Below are 17,558 nucleotides of genomic sequence, written 5' to 3'. Positions count from 1 at the left end.
TTTGGTTAATCAAAATAGAAAATTTTCTTTTGAAAATTGGGTCGTTATAGATAGGTATTTCTTTGTATCAATAATACCTTCCAAGTGAGTACCAATGATCAACATAAAGACAATAATGACTATGTATTCAGATGTACATTTGGAATAAGTACACCTACCAACACTATTGTGTTGAAGTCTGAAATCAGTCACAATGGTGTCAAATCTCTAATACCATTGTTTTGGATCTTGCTTCAAACCGTAAATGGATTTAACAAGTCTACACACTTTGTTTTCCTTTCTGATATAGAAAAACTTTCAGGTTGCTCCAAATAAATCTCCTCATTAAGATAACCATTTTGAAAGGCTTTCTTCACATCTATTTGATCAATGTACAATCATTCCAAGGTCGAGATTGCTATAATAGTTTTAATAGAACTAATCCTAGCAACTGGGGCATATGTGTCGAAGTAGTTGATAGCTTGTAATAGAGTCCATTTCATTATCTACAACTTCCTTCCATAAAGGAGCATCCCTAGACATAATGGCTTCATTAAAGCTCTGATCTCATCATCCAAGTTAATGGAGAAAATAAACTCTCTCTTCACTTTCTTTTAAGTTTCTCTAACCCAATAAGAGAATAAAAATCATTTCCTAGATTTTTCTCTTTTCTATCCCTTGTACTTCTCCGTGGTTCTTCTATAACTTGAGAAGGTCATACATTTTCTCGAGTAGTACTTGGAGCTATTATAAGATTTAAATTTTCACAATTTCAAGAAAACTTATTCACGAAAAATTCCACATCTACGGATGTTACAACAAAACTTGATTCATCATCCAATAATCGGTATGGCTTACTATTTGAGCATATTTGATTAATACATTCTTCACAGATCGGGCTCCTAATTTGGATCTCTTAGGATCAGATGTCCGATACTAAGAAACAAACATGAACACTCTAAGGTTGTCTTACATTCCATAACTCATAAGAGCTAGTAGGAATCACAAGTAGTGATCCTATTGTATTGGGGAGTTAAAGTAAAGTTCAAATATTTCTTCCATAACTCATAACAAGCCACCAATAGTGATTCCCCTATATATTGTTTGGTAAACCCTATTGGTTCAACATGTAATTGACCCTCTCGACTAGGATTCGAATCTTTCTTCAGCCAAACCATTATATTGGGGAGTAAAAGTAAAGTTCTTTCATGTTTGATACCATTATCTTCGAAGAATGAGTCAAATTCTCGATTTAATTATTCTCTGCATTTGTCCTAGTGAATAATTTTTATGTGTTACTCATTTTGATTTTCTACCTCGACACTTTATAGTTTAAATGCATCTAAAGCTTTCTCTTTTGGCCTTAATAAGAAGTATATAAATATCAGCTCAAATCATCATATAACATAATGAAATATCTCTTACCTCCTCATGTGATCATACCATTTAGTTCATAGATACCCAAATTGATTAGATCCAGTAATGATGTAACATGTGTAACACCTAGAAAAAGGCTTCTTAGGAAACTTGGATTTTATGTAGGTTTTAGATTTCTCAAAATCTTTATTGTTTAGCTTTGTCATACCTTTAGTTTGCATTTTTTTCAATACTATTAAAATTTGTATGTGCTAAGTATTTGTGCCATAATGAAATTAAACAAGCGAGATGTCATACCCCCGGCCACCAGTGGAAATGCCGAGGTGTGCGACGTAAATCATTGATCACAGTTATTGAACATACACTAAATAGTACAAAAAAACTTTTATTACTACCAAAATAGAAATTACATTGTCGATGACTATTGCTAAATCTCGACACATGCCAATTCGGCGTTTACCCGGGTATAATATAGTAACAGAAAGTCTTGTAACGTCTCAAAAATCACAAACAATTTAAACTTTTCAAACAATCCATTTACTAAAAATAAGTGTTTACAAAACCATTGTTTCCAAAACATTATTTAAAATCAGAGTCTCCAAAGATCCAATCAACATAAAATCAAGGATGTGTACAGTCACGCCTTCGCCTTGCCACGGTCCTCTAAAGTACCTGAAACAAAACTAAAACTGTAAGCCAACGCTTAGTGAGTTCCCCCAAAGTACCACCACATAAACATAACAAACAAACATGAACACAAAGCCGACAAATACAGATAATTATACGGATCTAACGGATCACAACAACATAACAACATACGGTAACCAGGATATCAATCCAATGGTCCGTCCTTGGTGCCATCGACCCGTAAGTAGAGTGAGGAAAACTCACCTCACAGTCTGACGAATAGCTGGCCAATACTTTGCTCACAAATACTGGCTTAATCCAAATCCTAAATGTCAAAACATTTCCATTCTAAATTAATAACATTTCCACTCACCTCACAGTCTGACGAATAGCTGGTCAATACTTTGCTCCCAAATACTGGCATAATCCAAATCCTAAATGTCAAAACATTTCCATTCTAAATTAATAACATTTCCCCAAAAATACCCTTGGTCAAAACTGGTCAAAATTAACAAGTCAACCGAGTCAACACAGTCGAGTCAACTCAGCCGAGCCGACTTAGGTTTCGTACACGGGGCGTACTCGAGCTTTGATCGCAGACGGGATGGTTGACCATGTATGCACAACGTACTCCAGGTTATGCACGGTGTACGCCCAGACTTCCCAAATCCTCAATAAGAGCTTAATGCATTAAGCTCTCACGTCCAACTTTCAGATCCAAGGCCAAAAATACCACTAAGAGTCATAAAGTTTCCAACTTTATGACTTTGCATGTCCATTAAGTGCTTAATACACAAAATCTCAACTTCTTAATGCCTTAAGACCTTCTATAGCATGCATGGAGGAAAACTAACCATCAAGACCACATTTTTATGACTTAAGACCCCTCATAAGGTTTGAAAGGATGACTTATTGGTCAAGAGCACGCCATGCTCAAGAATCACCATATTTGGGACCAAAAGTGCCATAAATGAAGAAATGGCTAGATCTACAAGATGGAGTGATCAAGTTATGAACTTTTTACCACCAAGAGGTTGCTAGCAAGTGGAACATCCCAGATCTAAGTTGCTTCCAAGCTTCAAGGTCCTTGCACCAACTTCTCCTTCTTTAAGAACACGAAAAAGGCACACAAATGAGCTCAAAACACTCTTCTCACCTAGGGTTTGCTAGAGGGTCGAATTCTCATATAGGGGCTGATAAGAAAGTGATAAATGAGGCTATAATGGTGTTTATATATGGACCAAACCCTAAAAATTAGGTTTTGAACTTCCTCCACGTTCGCCCTACATACAAGGTGTACGCCAAGTGTACTAGGGTCCGCCTTAGTACGCTCAGCGTACACAACGTACGCCCAACGTACTACCCCACTGCCTAAAATTACCAAAAAGCTACTATGGGCCATTTTGCACTCTTTCTTATACTTAGGGACTAAAATGCAATAATTATTCATACACAGGGTTAAAACTGAAAATACCTCAACATCGGGATGTTACAATTCTCCCCCACTTGAACTAGACTTCGTCCTCGAAGTTGGCAATCGCGAACAACTCGGGATAATGTTGTTGGATTAGGTGTCTAAGCCCATAACTATAATTGGTATAAACTTGAATTGATGGTATCACAGTCCTTTTGGGTTGCCTTCAAACCTGGCAATAAAATAGGATAGCTTTTCGAGAGAAAGAATGATTTATTAATTTATTATATGGTTAATAAATTAATTGAAAGTTGAGAAAGGTGCCCATGGACCTCATTGGATGAGGTGGATGAAAATCACTTGGGCAAGCCCAAGGAATTTCGTCCAAGCCCTTGCATAAGGAAGGGAGTGGGTTTCTTAGTCACTAAACAAAGGGATTAGGGTTTCCTCCTTAAACCCTAGCTTTGGCACCAAGCTACCTCAACTATATAAAGGCCTTCGTAGCCCCATATTTCATCCATGCCTTCCCTCTAAGATCCTTGGACGAAATCTTAGCTCTCTCCCTCTCTTTCTCTCTATAGTTTTCCTCTTGCTAGCTTGGGTGTGAACCAGCAGAGGCACGACATTTGTGGTGCTTTCTTCCAAATGATCAAAATGTAACTTTTTCTTTCTTTGTTTCTTATTTTTGAAAATACCTAGGTATCCTTAGGGTTCTTATTTGATGTTAAAATGTTGTATGTTCAATTAGAGAAAATATAGATCAAGAATTAGGGTTGCATGTACACATAGGTTTTTTGTTTGTTATGCTAAAAAACCATCAGTGGTATCAGAGCCTTGACTTGTTTTCTATTGCATGGATTACAATTGTTGAATTTGATCAATTAGGTTTATGGAAATTAAACCCTTTTGGACTTAGGGATTTTCGATTTTAGGGTTTCCTTAAGCCCTAAGTTTCAAAAATAAGGAAAGGATTTTAACCCTTTCCCTTGCCCTACAATTTTTGAAATTAGGGTTTCCTTAACCCTTAAGGTTTCGATAATGGCAAGGATTGAAATCCTTGCATTCCTCCCCAAGATAAGCAATTTTCGAAAATTAGGGTTTTGATAGGGATCTTCTTATTTTTGGTAATTATCTGTTTATTATTAATTAGATAATTATAAAATTTGCTTTATCCCTCCCATGATTTTTTGAAAATTAGGGGGAGAGGATTAGGATTAAATTATCTTGATTAATTTAATTGGATAAGCATCAATTGATTTAATAAATTAATTAAATATTTAATTAATGGATAATTATTAAATCATTTGGTTTAATTTTAAATTTAAATTAAATGCTTTAATTTTCGAAATGTAATAATTAAACCTAGTATTTTGAAATGTTTAAAATACACCTTATACTATATGTAAAATTAAATGTTTAATATTTACTATATGTATAGGTCTAAGTAATTCGAACCACTTGTATACCTCATTCGTGAAGCCGGTCTATAAGGAGAGTTTAAGGAAGCGGCCTATAAAATGACCGTCATTGGGTATCCACTCTTACCCACCGCTCCCTTGATTGGTGGAGGGTCGTTAGCCAAATGGGTTTGATAGGACAAAACAATCTTCATTAAAAGTATAATGCTATAATAAGTAACTAAATGTTTTATTGAATTCCCAATCTTAGTTACTTTAAGAAAAATGTGAATTTGATGCTAATCCATGAAATTGCACATTACACTTTATAAGTCGTTAGTGGAGAGCGTGTGGCTAACCGACACACTAATCTGGGACTAATAAAGAGTGGTAATGGGTGTCTCGAAAATTATCATTGATTAATGGAGCACGTGTGGTTAATCGGCACATTAAAATGCGATGATAAATGACATTGGGAGTACCAAGCTAATTTACATGGTTATTCACATCTCATTCATGATCTTCGGCACCGCAGTCACAAAAGTGAGAGCATAATCTAGATTAAACATGCCATTGATTACATTCAATGAATCTCAAAAGATCTAGGAGTTTCATGAGATTAAAATTGGTAAAAGCTTTACCTATACCTAAAATAGATTCGAATTTGATTACGGCATCCCTCTTCAAAGTTCGAATCGAAAATATGGATCTTAGCCTTAATTTAAATTTATGGGTTAATAATTAAGGATTAAAATCAAATAACTTGAATTCTCTTTTCTCCCTTTAATGATGTCAAGTCAGGACAATAACGGCCTTCTTCATCCTTTTGGAAATGGTTTTCCTCTACCTTCTGAAGATGATCTTCCACATTCTGATCAAGGTGAAAGTATGTTCCCTTCTTCGAGCAATGGTGAAAATGGATATCATGCTTCTCCAACTCTTCCTCCTCCTCCAGTGACTCTCCCCACGTCACGATTCCCTCGAGTCGAAAGATACGAAATTACTCAAGCCCTATTGGCATGTAAACATGGAGATGGAAATTATGTGTATATGCATGTTCTGAAAATGAAATCGTACATTGACAAATTGGATAGAATGGGTGTCATTTTCCCAAGGGAGCACGCCATTGATTTGGTTCTCCTTTCACTTCCTGAGTCATATAGTCAGTTCATTAAGAACTTTTATATGAGCGACCATGACGTGACCCTAATTGATCTGACAAATATGTTGACTGTTGCTGAATCAGAACTGCTTAAGAGCACAAGTGAAGCAAAAGTGTTTGAAGGATCTGATTCCAAAGTTTCCATGGACATTGACAATGGTAGTCTAGAAAAGATTTCTCTTCCCAATGGAAAGGGATCGGCCAAGGTTAAACTGTTTGATCGTATGGTATAGAGAAAGGCTTGTTTTGAGATAGTTCCATGTGCTAACCCTAAAAGGTCCATATGCTTCTATTTCCAATTGAAGGGACATTGGTTGCGAAGCTGCCCTGACTACCTGAAGGATCTCAATGAGGGTAAAGTCAAGTCGTGTGACGCCACTTCAGGTATATCCATTATCTAACTGCATTATTTTAAATAAGTTGATATTCATAGACTCTTAATAAATGATGTGATGATCACATTTTGATGGTATTGCAGGATGTAAGAGAAAGAAGGAAGCTTAATAAGTGTGAGATGAATCTGATCGTGAGAGATGGATTTCGGTCGCATGGTTTGATGATCAGATTTTGGAAGCCACTACTTAAGAGTTATGATAATTTAATAGATTACTTAGGAAATTTTAGAAACATTGTTTTCATTTATGCATTGTAAGGACAAGTTCCAATTTTTCGTTTATTATCAATAAAAGTGAATTTTTGATTTATCTAGTTAGTTTATTTTAAATATCCTTACAATGGCATTTATGAAAGTGTTGGTTACATTTCTATTATTAGGAATATTAATTGTGGATTTTGATTCTTACTATTTCACTTGTGCGAAATGTCATAATTGACTAAGTGATAAAGAATTATCATCACCCAAGTTCCAATTGGATAGAAACTTGGAGTCATACAATTTGAAGTGTGTGATGTATGAGAATCTTCATCTTTGAAAGATTATGACTAATTCATTGATCACATGTTTATGTGAGTCAAAGTAAAGGACTATTGGGTCTTGTATATATTGGTTAGGATTATTCAGATCCACCATGAAGGATGATAAGTCTATTCGTCATGATTTACTGATATTTCAGTAAATATGGTTGTGGTTATAATATTAAGCATAATTCTGACACTTTGAAAAATTTCAAAGAGTAGCAGAACGAATAAGAAGAATCTATTAGGCAGAAAGATAAAAGCTTCTCAAGTCTGAAAGGAAAGGAGAGTACTTTAGTATCGTGTTTTTTTATCATCTTAATGATTGTGGAACTATGTCACGATTGATCCTTGAAGAACATCTTAGTTTAATTGTTTGACTAAAAAGAAGAATCGGATATTGTTGAAATGGTTCAATCAAAAGATGAGTTACACATTGTTTCCAATCAAGTTCTAGAGCCATGCTCTAGTTACTACACGTCATATCTTGAAACTCATTTCATACTAAGTAGGTTTATAACACCTCATGAAATATGGAGTAATATTGTTTTCTTACTCTAGCACATTTGGAATTTGTAGTTGTGATGTTTCGGTTAAAACAAAGGATGAACTAAGACCAATTCCATGAAGTGTTTTCTTGTTGAGAATCCACACTAGCTTTTGAATATTTGTTTTTCAACGAATGTTCCTTGAGAGAAAAACTTATATGTCAAGAAGTTAGTGTGAGTCTTAATGATCTTGAAGAGTTTCAGGAGTCAATCAAGAATAAGCCTTTTAGTTATCACTGGCACACGACCTGAGGTTGATAACCTATCGTGTTAAGTTGACACATTCTTGTTTCTGTGCATCGTCCAGTTGAGTTGGCAATGCTTATGAGTTTTATGGTTATCATTTGACTGCAAAACGCGGAGCACGTTTGTCCGTGAAAGTAAATTGATCGATATGGGCGAGTTGCTTAACAACATGGAAGCACTGGTAGGCCCTTGTGCTACTTGATGGAAAGAAATTAAGAATAAGCAAAGTTCAGTCCATGAAGGATAAATTTGAATTTGGTTTTGTCATAAACCTTGTTTTATGATTGTAGGTTGGAATTGATAGATTCATATGGATGGGAACGTATACACCATAGAATCTAAGTGGCAAAAGGTTTCACTCTAATTCATAAAAAATGATTATGAGGAATCCCTTTCGCTAGTAGATTTTAAAGAACTGATAAATATCATTATGGATAGTGGTTGTGTTAAATGCGTTCTCGAGTTCATAATATGATTACGACACCCCTTTTCATAGTTCGAATTGTGAGAAATGGAAAGGAATTTTTTGAACTTTCAAGACATATAGCTATAAGTTCTGAAAGGGTTTGAGCACACATACACATGCTATATATAAGCTTGAGAAGTCTAATTGGAGACTTGTTGAAGCATTACGTATCAGAAATCTACACTTTAGTAAGAAAGTCAATAGTATTGATTTCTAGAAGTCCAGTTGATTTCTGGGTACATGTCAAAGCTAGTGGGATCATAATTGTTTTGCAAATGAGAGCATAAGTGTTATGATAGTTAGATTATAATGCTAAGTGTTTCAAGTTGGCAATACTATTTGTAGGAAACAAAGTTTGCAAATTGTTTCGCTATAGTAAGAATTAAGAGAGAGGGCACTCATACTTCGTTTCAAATCTAAAAGTTTAGATTGAAGGGTTTAAAAGGTTTAGTCTTGGATATATATGAATATCATTTTGACATGATTCAACATAGGAAATTTGATATATGGAAATATTATAGCAAGAGACTGATCAGATATCAGGTCTTTATGTAAGACATAATGAATCGAGTCCCATATGCTTCGAATATAGGATCGATTGCATATGCTATAATATTCACTCGTTCAGATTTTTCCAGATGCTTAGGGAATTGAGAGGGAAAAAGAAAGAGGACTTGATGTGACTAAAGTTGTTAAACAACTGTCAGGAACATTCTGAGGTTAACCAAAAGATCGGTTGCTTATAGACAGTTGGAAGTATAGTATTTGGACGGACCATATTGACATAATTTTGAGTGGAGGTGATTCTTGTTCAAAATTGATGGTCATATGGGAATATGGAAATGCATCCATAGTGAAAGTTTGATGATTAAATCTATATGTGAGTTAGAAACTTTGATGCAAGGAAGGTGTTCAAGGAGTGTGCCTTGAATTTGAAACTTCGTTACCATGGAATTGTTTTAGTAACAAAGCTCCAATGGAATATTTTGTAATATCGTTGGCTAAGTCTCTGTGACTTTGAAGCCTCGACATTGCAGAAGGATATTGCATGTAAGGTTGAACTCTAACACCTTTTAAGTAGTGACAAGAATTTGGAATTACGAAATAAGCATCATTGGAATAGTGTCCAGTCGATCTGGTCATAAAGGAAGGACCATAGAGAAACATAGTATGCATGTTTATAAACATGCCATGATTGATGTTCAGTTCAAGTGTTTAGTTGATTGCTTGAAACATTATACAATGAATAAAGTCTAATTAATATGGTGATTAAATAATAAGAGTTTTATTTATATTCAATAGTTTGATACTATAGTTAATTAGGTTATTATTGTGTTTCACTTCACATGTTTTACTTCCCGAATAATTGGATTATTCAAACATCCACGGTCGATCGTACTTTTGGAAGTAAGTAGGGAATAAAGACTGTCATGAATTGAATTGTAGATTGTCTATGGAGATTAGACATAGCAATGGTTTTGCTGCAATATTCATGAGTACTTGAAAAAAAATAGGGATTTTGAGTATTGGATAAACCCACGCTCAGAGATATACTTCATGGATTTTATCACGAGTAATTTTGAGACGATAATATCTTATATTCTTGAAACAGAGATATATGAGTTGTTGTTTACGATTCAGTTATGCATTGATAATATGTAAACGCATCAGTAACTTGATGTTATAAAACGTATTTTTGTGCATGATTTGATGAGTAAATAGTACAAGCATATAAGTCAAAGTTTATTCGCTCATTTTGACATAACGGGAAAAAGCGATATCTATGGGCCCCTTGATGATTTGATGTCGACATCTAAAGCGCTTGGCCAAGCCTGGACTAAATTGATGTGTTCAATTAATAGTCTGATTTCAGTCGTCATAAATCAGAAATCGGGAAACAAAATATTGGACAATGAGATTGATTATAATCCATGTCTCATGTCCTTACGGTATCTTGTAGAACGAAGGAATATTTGATATCTCAGGACACGTTACTGACTGGGTAAGAGTTCGACAACAACTTTTGCAAGCTACAATTTGTTGATCAGCTTGGAAGTTATACTAGCAGTTATAGTTATTAGACTTATCCAAGTGGGAGACTGTTGGATTAGGTGTCTAAGCCCATAACTATAATTGGTATAAACTTAAATTGATGGTAGCACAATCCTTTTGGGTTTCGCTCAAACCTGGCAATTGAATAGGATAGCTTTTAGAGAGAGAGAGAAATGATTTATTAATTTATTATATGGTTAATAAATTAATTAGAAATCATAATAAATGATTTATTAATATATTATGAGAATAATATATTAATTGGAAATCATATTATTTAATTAATAATTAATCAGAAATTAATTAGAATTAATTTTAAGATTATTGGATTAACTAAAAGTGTAGGGTCTGTTTGTTTATTTATTGAAAGTTGAGGAAAGGAGCCCATGAACCTCATTGGATGAGGTGGACGAAAATCACTTAGGCAAGCCCAAGAAATTTCGTCCAAGCCCTTGCATAAGGAAGGGAGTGGGCTGCTTAGTCACCAGGAAAAGGGATTAGGGTTTCCTCCTTAAACCCTAGCTTTGACACCAAGCTACCTCAGCTATATAAAGGCCTACCTAGCCCCATATTTCATCCATTACTTCCCTCTAACAGCCTTGGGCGAAATCTTGGCTCTCTCCCTCTCTCTCTATAGTTTTCCTCTTGCTAGCTTGGGTGTAAACCATCAGAGGCACGACATTTGTGGATCAAAAGGTAAGTTTTTCTTTCTTTTATCTAATTTTCGAAAATACCTAGGTATCCTTAGGGTTCTTATTTTATGTTCAAATGTTGTATTATCAATTAGAGAAAACATTGATCAAGAATTAGGGTTGCATGCACACGTAGGTTTTTTGTTTGTTATGCTCAAAACCCATCAAATGCTCCCGCATCTCCGCCTCCGGCTCCCACGTCCACTCGGAGCCTTTACGATGTTGCCACTGAACCTTTACCAAATGTATCTACTTGTTGCACATGATCTTCATCTTCCTTCCCACTATCGCTATCGGAATCTCAATATAATTTAGGCGTTCGTCGAACCGAATATCATCCAAGGGGACCACTGCCTCATCGTCCAACATGCACTTTTGCAACTGCGAAACATGGAAAGTGTTGTGGATCTGGCTGAGCTCACTCGACAAATCCAACCGGTAGGCTACCCTACCTACCCTGGCGATCACATGAAATGGTATAATATATCGGGGACCCTATTTCCCCCTCTTTATGAAGCTTATCACACCCTTCCAGGGGGAGACCTTTAGTAGTACCATATCGTCGACCTAAAATTCCAACTCTGATCGGTGCCGGTCTGCATAACTCTTCTGCCGACTCTGAGCTGTCTGCAATCTTTGTCTGATCTGCTGAATAAGCTCTGTGGTCTGAAGAACTACCTCAGTCATTCCCATGACTCTGTGACCAACCTCCCCCAAACAAATTGGGGTACGAAATCTCCAACCATACAGGAGCTCAAAAGGCGGGGCACCAATGCTGGAGTGATAGTTGTTGTTGTAGGAAAACTCCGCAAGAGGTAGATAGGAGTCTCAAATCCTACCAAAATCTATAATACAAGCCCACAACATATCCTCAAGTGTCTGTATGTTCCACTCACTCTGGTCGTCGGTCAGTGGATGATAAGCAGTGCTGAAATACAGCCTCGTGCCCAGTTCCTCGTGGAAATTCTGCCAGAATCGGGAGGTGAACCGAACATCTCGATCGGATATAATGGAGACCGAAACCCCATGACGAGTAGCAATCTCCCGAACATACACATCGTCTAACTTTTCGGCCGAAGATCTCTCCCGGATGGCCAAAAAGTGGGCACTCTTGGTCAATCGATCCACGATGACCCATATAGCATCAAAACCTTGGCAGTCTTCGGTAACTTGGTGATAAAATCCATGGTGATATGTTCCCATTTCCACATGGGAACCTCCAAAGGCTGTAACTTGCCATGTGGCCTCTGATGCCCGACCTTGATCATCCTATAGGTCAATCACCTCTCAACATACCAGGCTATCTCCCTCTTCATACACGACCACCAGTAACTTAACCTCAAATCCCGATACATCTTGGTGGCTCCCAGGAGTATAGAAAAACGAGACTTATGATCCTCCTACAACACTATCTTCCTGGTCCTACCAGAAAATGGAACCCAAACCCGACCACACCGGGTCAACAACCCCCAACTATCGATGACAAACCTGTCGATATCACCCCTGATCCTCTCCTGTTTCCAGTTCTCCATCTTGATCCCTCCTGCTGTGCCCCTCTGATCAAATCCAAAAGTACGGAATCAATAGATATCCTCATACATATCTCTCCAGCTGAAGATCCAGCCAACTTGCGGCTCAAGGCATCCACTACCACATTCTCTTTACCCGGATGGTAAATGATCTGGGTTTGGGTGCAGTTCTGATGCAGAGGGGTCGTGTTATTGCTTACGCTTCGAGGCAGCTGAAGCCTAATGAGGCAAACTATCCTACGCATGATTTGGAGTTGGGAGCGGTGGTATTTGCCCTCAAGATTTGGCGGCATTACCTTTATGGGGTCTGTTGTACTATTTACACGGACCACAAGAGCCTAAGGTATTTGATGGATCAGCCAAACCTAAACATGCGGCAGCGTAGGTGGTTGGATGTGGTGAAGGATTATGATTGTGAGATCCTTTACCATCCGGGGAAGGCCAATGTGGTGTCCGATGCTCTCAGCCGTAACGCGGTCGCGACGCCGATTAGGAATATCTGTTTGAGGATGACGGTGATTACCCCGCTCTTGGAGCAGATCCGAGAGGCTCAGGTTGAGGCTATGAAGGAAGAGCACCGAAAGAGTTCGCGCATTGTAGGTCGGGTGGTTTCCTTTGATTATGATAGTCGAGGGTTATTGACTCTCCATTGGAGGGTGTGGGTTCCTTACTAGGGTGGTGCGCGACAGGTTTTGATGGAAGAGGTGTACAAGTCGAGATTCTATATTCATCCCGGAGCAACAAAGATGTATAGTGATCTCCGTCCTGATTTTTGGTGGCCATGTATGAAGCAGGATGTAGCTTGGTATGTGGAGAGGTGCCTGACTTGCAGGACAGTCAAGGCCGAGCATCAGCGACCTCACAGCAAGATGGAGCCATTAGATATTCCCGTATGGAAATGGGAAGAGATTACGATGGATTTTATCACCAAATTGCCTCGGACGGAGCGCAGGGCGGATTCGATATGGGTCATCATGGATTGATTGACCAAGGCGCACATTTCATTCCGATTCAGGAGAGTATCTCTGCAGAGAAGTTGGCTGATATCTACATCAGGGAGGTTGTGGCACGACATGGGGTCCCGGTTTCAGTGGTTTTAGACAGGGATGTCTGGTTTACTTCCAGATTTTAGAAGAAATTCCACGAGGATTTGGGTACTCATCTGCACTTCAGCACGAATTTTCACCCGCAGATGGATGGTCAGAGTGAGCGGACCATTTAGACATTGGAGGATATACTGCGGGCATGCATTATGGATTCTGGCGGCAGTTAGACCTCCTTTTGATATGATCTATGGGAGGAAGTGTAGGACCCCGATATGTTGGGGTGAGTTCGGTCAACGGTTCATAGGGAGTACTGAGGTAGTAATCAAGACGACCGAGATGATTCAGCAGGTTCGTAGTAGACTTCAGACAACTCAGAGTGGGCAGAAGAGCTATGCCGAAAAAGATCCGATCATACATGGAGTTCTAGGTTAGGGATATGGTTCTCCTAAAGGTGTCACCTTGGAAAGATGTCATCCGATTCAAGAAGCAGGGAAAGTTGGACCCCATGTATATTGGTCCTTTCAGGGTTGTAGCCTGGGTGGGCAGGGTAGCGTATTGTTCGGATCTCCCAGAGGAACTCATTCATATTCACAATACTTTTCACGTCTCTCAGCTGCGGAAGTGTTTTATTCATGATTCTGCAGTGGTTCCATTGTAGGATATGCAGGTGGATGACCTCCAAAACTACATTGAGAGACTGGTAGTGATCCTCGAAAGGAAGATGAAAACCTTGAGGAACAAGGTTGTTGAGTTGGTGAAGATGCAGTGGCAGCATCGGAAAGGTTCGGAGTGGACTTGGGAGCCTGAGGAAGAGATGAGGGAGTAATACCCAGAGTTATTTCCGAAAGCGGACTTTGAGAAAAAAGCATGATTCAAGTGGGGGTGAATTGTAACGCCCGAGTCGCCAGGTATAAAGTTTAGCCATTATTTCAATTAAAATCAAAGACTAGTCTATGATTACTTTAGGCGTACACTAGGTACACACGGCTTACTCCTTTGCATACACACATCGGGGTGATCCCTACGTAGGATGGGCATACATAAGGTATACTCAAGACAGGGGAAAACCCTAATATTTACGGTTTTCACATTATTTAAACTCATTAAGTTCCTCAAGACCATCACCTTATCAGCCTCCCTTTCCTCTTAAGTCATATCTCGAAACCCTAATCGATCTTCCTTAAAGTTTGAGCTTGTGTGTGTGTTTTTGGTGTGTGTGGTGCTTAAAGAAGAAGAAGAAGAATGAAAGATCTAGTATGCTCAAGAGTCATATTAAAATGATATTTATAAATAACATATGTTCCTAAGGGTCACACTAACAACAACTTGATACAAATGATTATTTATTAAAAATTGATTTTAATAAATATTCATAAACTCTTATAATAAATTCGGAAAATATTTATTTCAAGGAAATAATTATTTTACAATACAAGTAACACATTATTCCATAATGTATGAATTAATAAGTCATGTACAACATTTTGGACTAGGTAAGCTTTTTGTCTTTTAGCAAAAGAAAAAGTTTATATCTTATAAACTTTGATTATAAAATATAAACCAAATCTTCTCTTTTTTACCAACATGGCCGGCCATGCACGGGGAAAGGAGAAACATGGATTTCTTATTTGTTTAATCAAAAGTATTCAAGGTATGGTGCATGCTTGGGGATAAGGTTGTCTAAAGTGCTAATGGTTAAGGACTCTTGGATTAAAATTCTACTTTAAAAGGATGGAGAGTGCTTTCATTTTGATCACTCCTTCCTTGTAGTTGCCAAGAGCTCCTCCCTCCCCTCTCCATATTCTCTCAAGTCTTGCACTTTGAAGATATTTGTTACTTGCATCCTCTCTTTAAGTCATAATCTTGTTTGATTTTAAAGCTTAAGAGTTGTAACCAGCATTACATCAAGTTGGAACATTGTTGGTGTCTCAAGGGTTCATCCTCACTCCATCAACTTCCAAGCCCCCCTAGAGGACTCAAAGCGCTTCAAAGGTTGTTACCAATTCTTCCTTCTATGGTTGTATTTTAAATCTTTCCTTTACTTGCAAGATGATCCTTGGTGGGTGATAAAGTGTTTATGTTATTTATAAAACTCAATTCTTCCGTTTGCCATTATTTGTAGTTTTTGAAACTAGTTTTTTAAATAAAACCCAACAAAGAAGAGTTGTGAAGAAGCATTGGATCAGGGAGAGTTTGTAGATCCAGAGGTTTCTCATTATTTCTATCTTATTGAAGGTAAAAAGCTTCTACCTTGATGACTCCATGTGTTAGTTTGTAGTTTAGGGCTTATTTCTTCATAAAATGATCCTTTAAGGTGTTCTTGAGAGTATGAGCTACTCAAGAAGGTTATAATGTTAGATTATAGTGTTTCTAACGTCCCTTGAGCATAAAAATGGAGTCTTGATGGATTAAGTTCAATCACGAAAGGATTGAAGGTGGTTTCATGAAGATAATGTGATTTAATCCAATATTTTCCCCATTAAGACATCCAAAAGCATAAAGTTGGCAACTTTATGGCTTAATGCACTTTAACAAGCCTAGATCTAAGATTGGACGTTGGGTCTTAACTAATTAAGACCTTGGAATGAATTTTTGGCCAGCTACAACGTACGTCGGCCACACCTTTGGGTACGCTACGCGTACGCGTCTGAGGTCCCGATAATGCAAGGGTTGCGTGTACATCGGGCGTACTGGTTGGTACGTTGAGTGTACTCATTAGGGGGGGGGGGGTCTTGGGCTTGTTTCGGGCCATGTGTGGGACTTAGGGACTTTGGGTCCATGTTGGGTCGTAAGATTTTGTTGTATTGGGCCTTTGGGGCATGGGCCTATTTTAGACATAGGTTATCTATTGGGCTTCTTGGCTAGTAGCATTTGGGCCTTGATGGGCTAGGCCTAATAAGGTAAGGAATAATTAACTTTCTCCCTTAAGGCCAGGACTTAGGGTTTGGACTTTCGGGCTGGATTATTGACCTAATTTCTAATTAGGGTTTCTTTACTTGTTATTTAGTGGGGATTTCCGGTTCAGCAACCCAATCATTTGTTTGACTGTCAGCAAAATGAGGTGAGTTTGCTCACTATATTGTAGGACACTAGGATATGTTATGTACTTGTAGTCTTTGTGACTCCTGTTGTATGTGTTATATGACTGTGTGCCTGTTTGCTATATGTATGTGGGGTGAAATAGACCCGGTATAACCTTGTGCTGACATATGAGTTGAAATTGACTCGGGGGTGAAACAGACTTGGGGGTGAAAAAGACCCAGTACGGCTTGGGCCGACGCATGAATTGAAATAGACTCGGGGGCGAAACAGGTCTACAGGTGAAATAACCCTGGTACGGCTTGGGCCGACGCATGAGTTGAAATAGACTCGAGGGTGAAATAGACCCGACACAGCCTTGAGCTGTCACATATGTATGGTATGCGGTATTTTGGGGAACTCTTTAAGCTTCGTGCTTACGGTTTTTAGTTTATGTTTCAGGTACTTCCGGATTGAAGGGGAATAGCTCGGGGTGATCGCATCACACACACCATATTGTTCTGCATTTTATTTGACTCTGATGTATTTGGATGATTATGACATACTCTGATTTCATTATGGTTTTATGAAAACGTTTTGGATGATGGTTTTATTATTATAAAATTTGAAATTTTTAGTATTAAATTTCAGGACGTTACACATATCCTTTGACGCAAAAGCAATACCAAAACGTCACATTCTAACTTAGGCATTGGAGAGCTATATCGGGGTCCAACCCTCGGTATGGCTGTCTGACCTAGTTTTTGTTGTTCTTACATAAAGTGAATTCCCGGACGCCTATAGGACAAAACCCTTTTGGGTAAAAGAGCTCATCATGCGCCTGTAGTTCGTCGTATCAACAAGGTTGATAAAGGTCAATGAAAGGGACTAAAGCCTTTAAGATCTTTCACTAAAGCCTTTAAGATGTCAACATGATCGGTAAAAGTTCTTTGGGAACCGAGACATGGGACATTTAGATCAAATTCTATTTTTTTTGCTAGAAGAACCATTATTTTTTTTTTGTTATATCATTTCATTCCACCGATGGATCATCGTCTACTTCCTCAATAATAACTTTAAGTGGGAGACA

This window comes from Lactuca virosa, chromosome 4, assembly GCF_052849685.1.
Source record: "Lactuca virosa cultivar CGN04683 chromosome 4, Lactuca_virosa_CGN04683_v6, whole genome shotgun sequence".
Classification (NCBI taxonomy): Eukaryota; Viridiplantae; Streptophyta; class Magnoliopsida; order Asterales; family Asteraceae; genus Lactuca; species Lactuca virosa.
Note: the sequence above shows the minus strand (reverse complement) of the source record.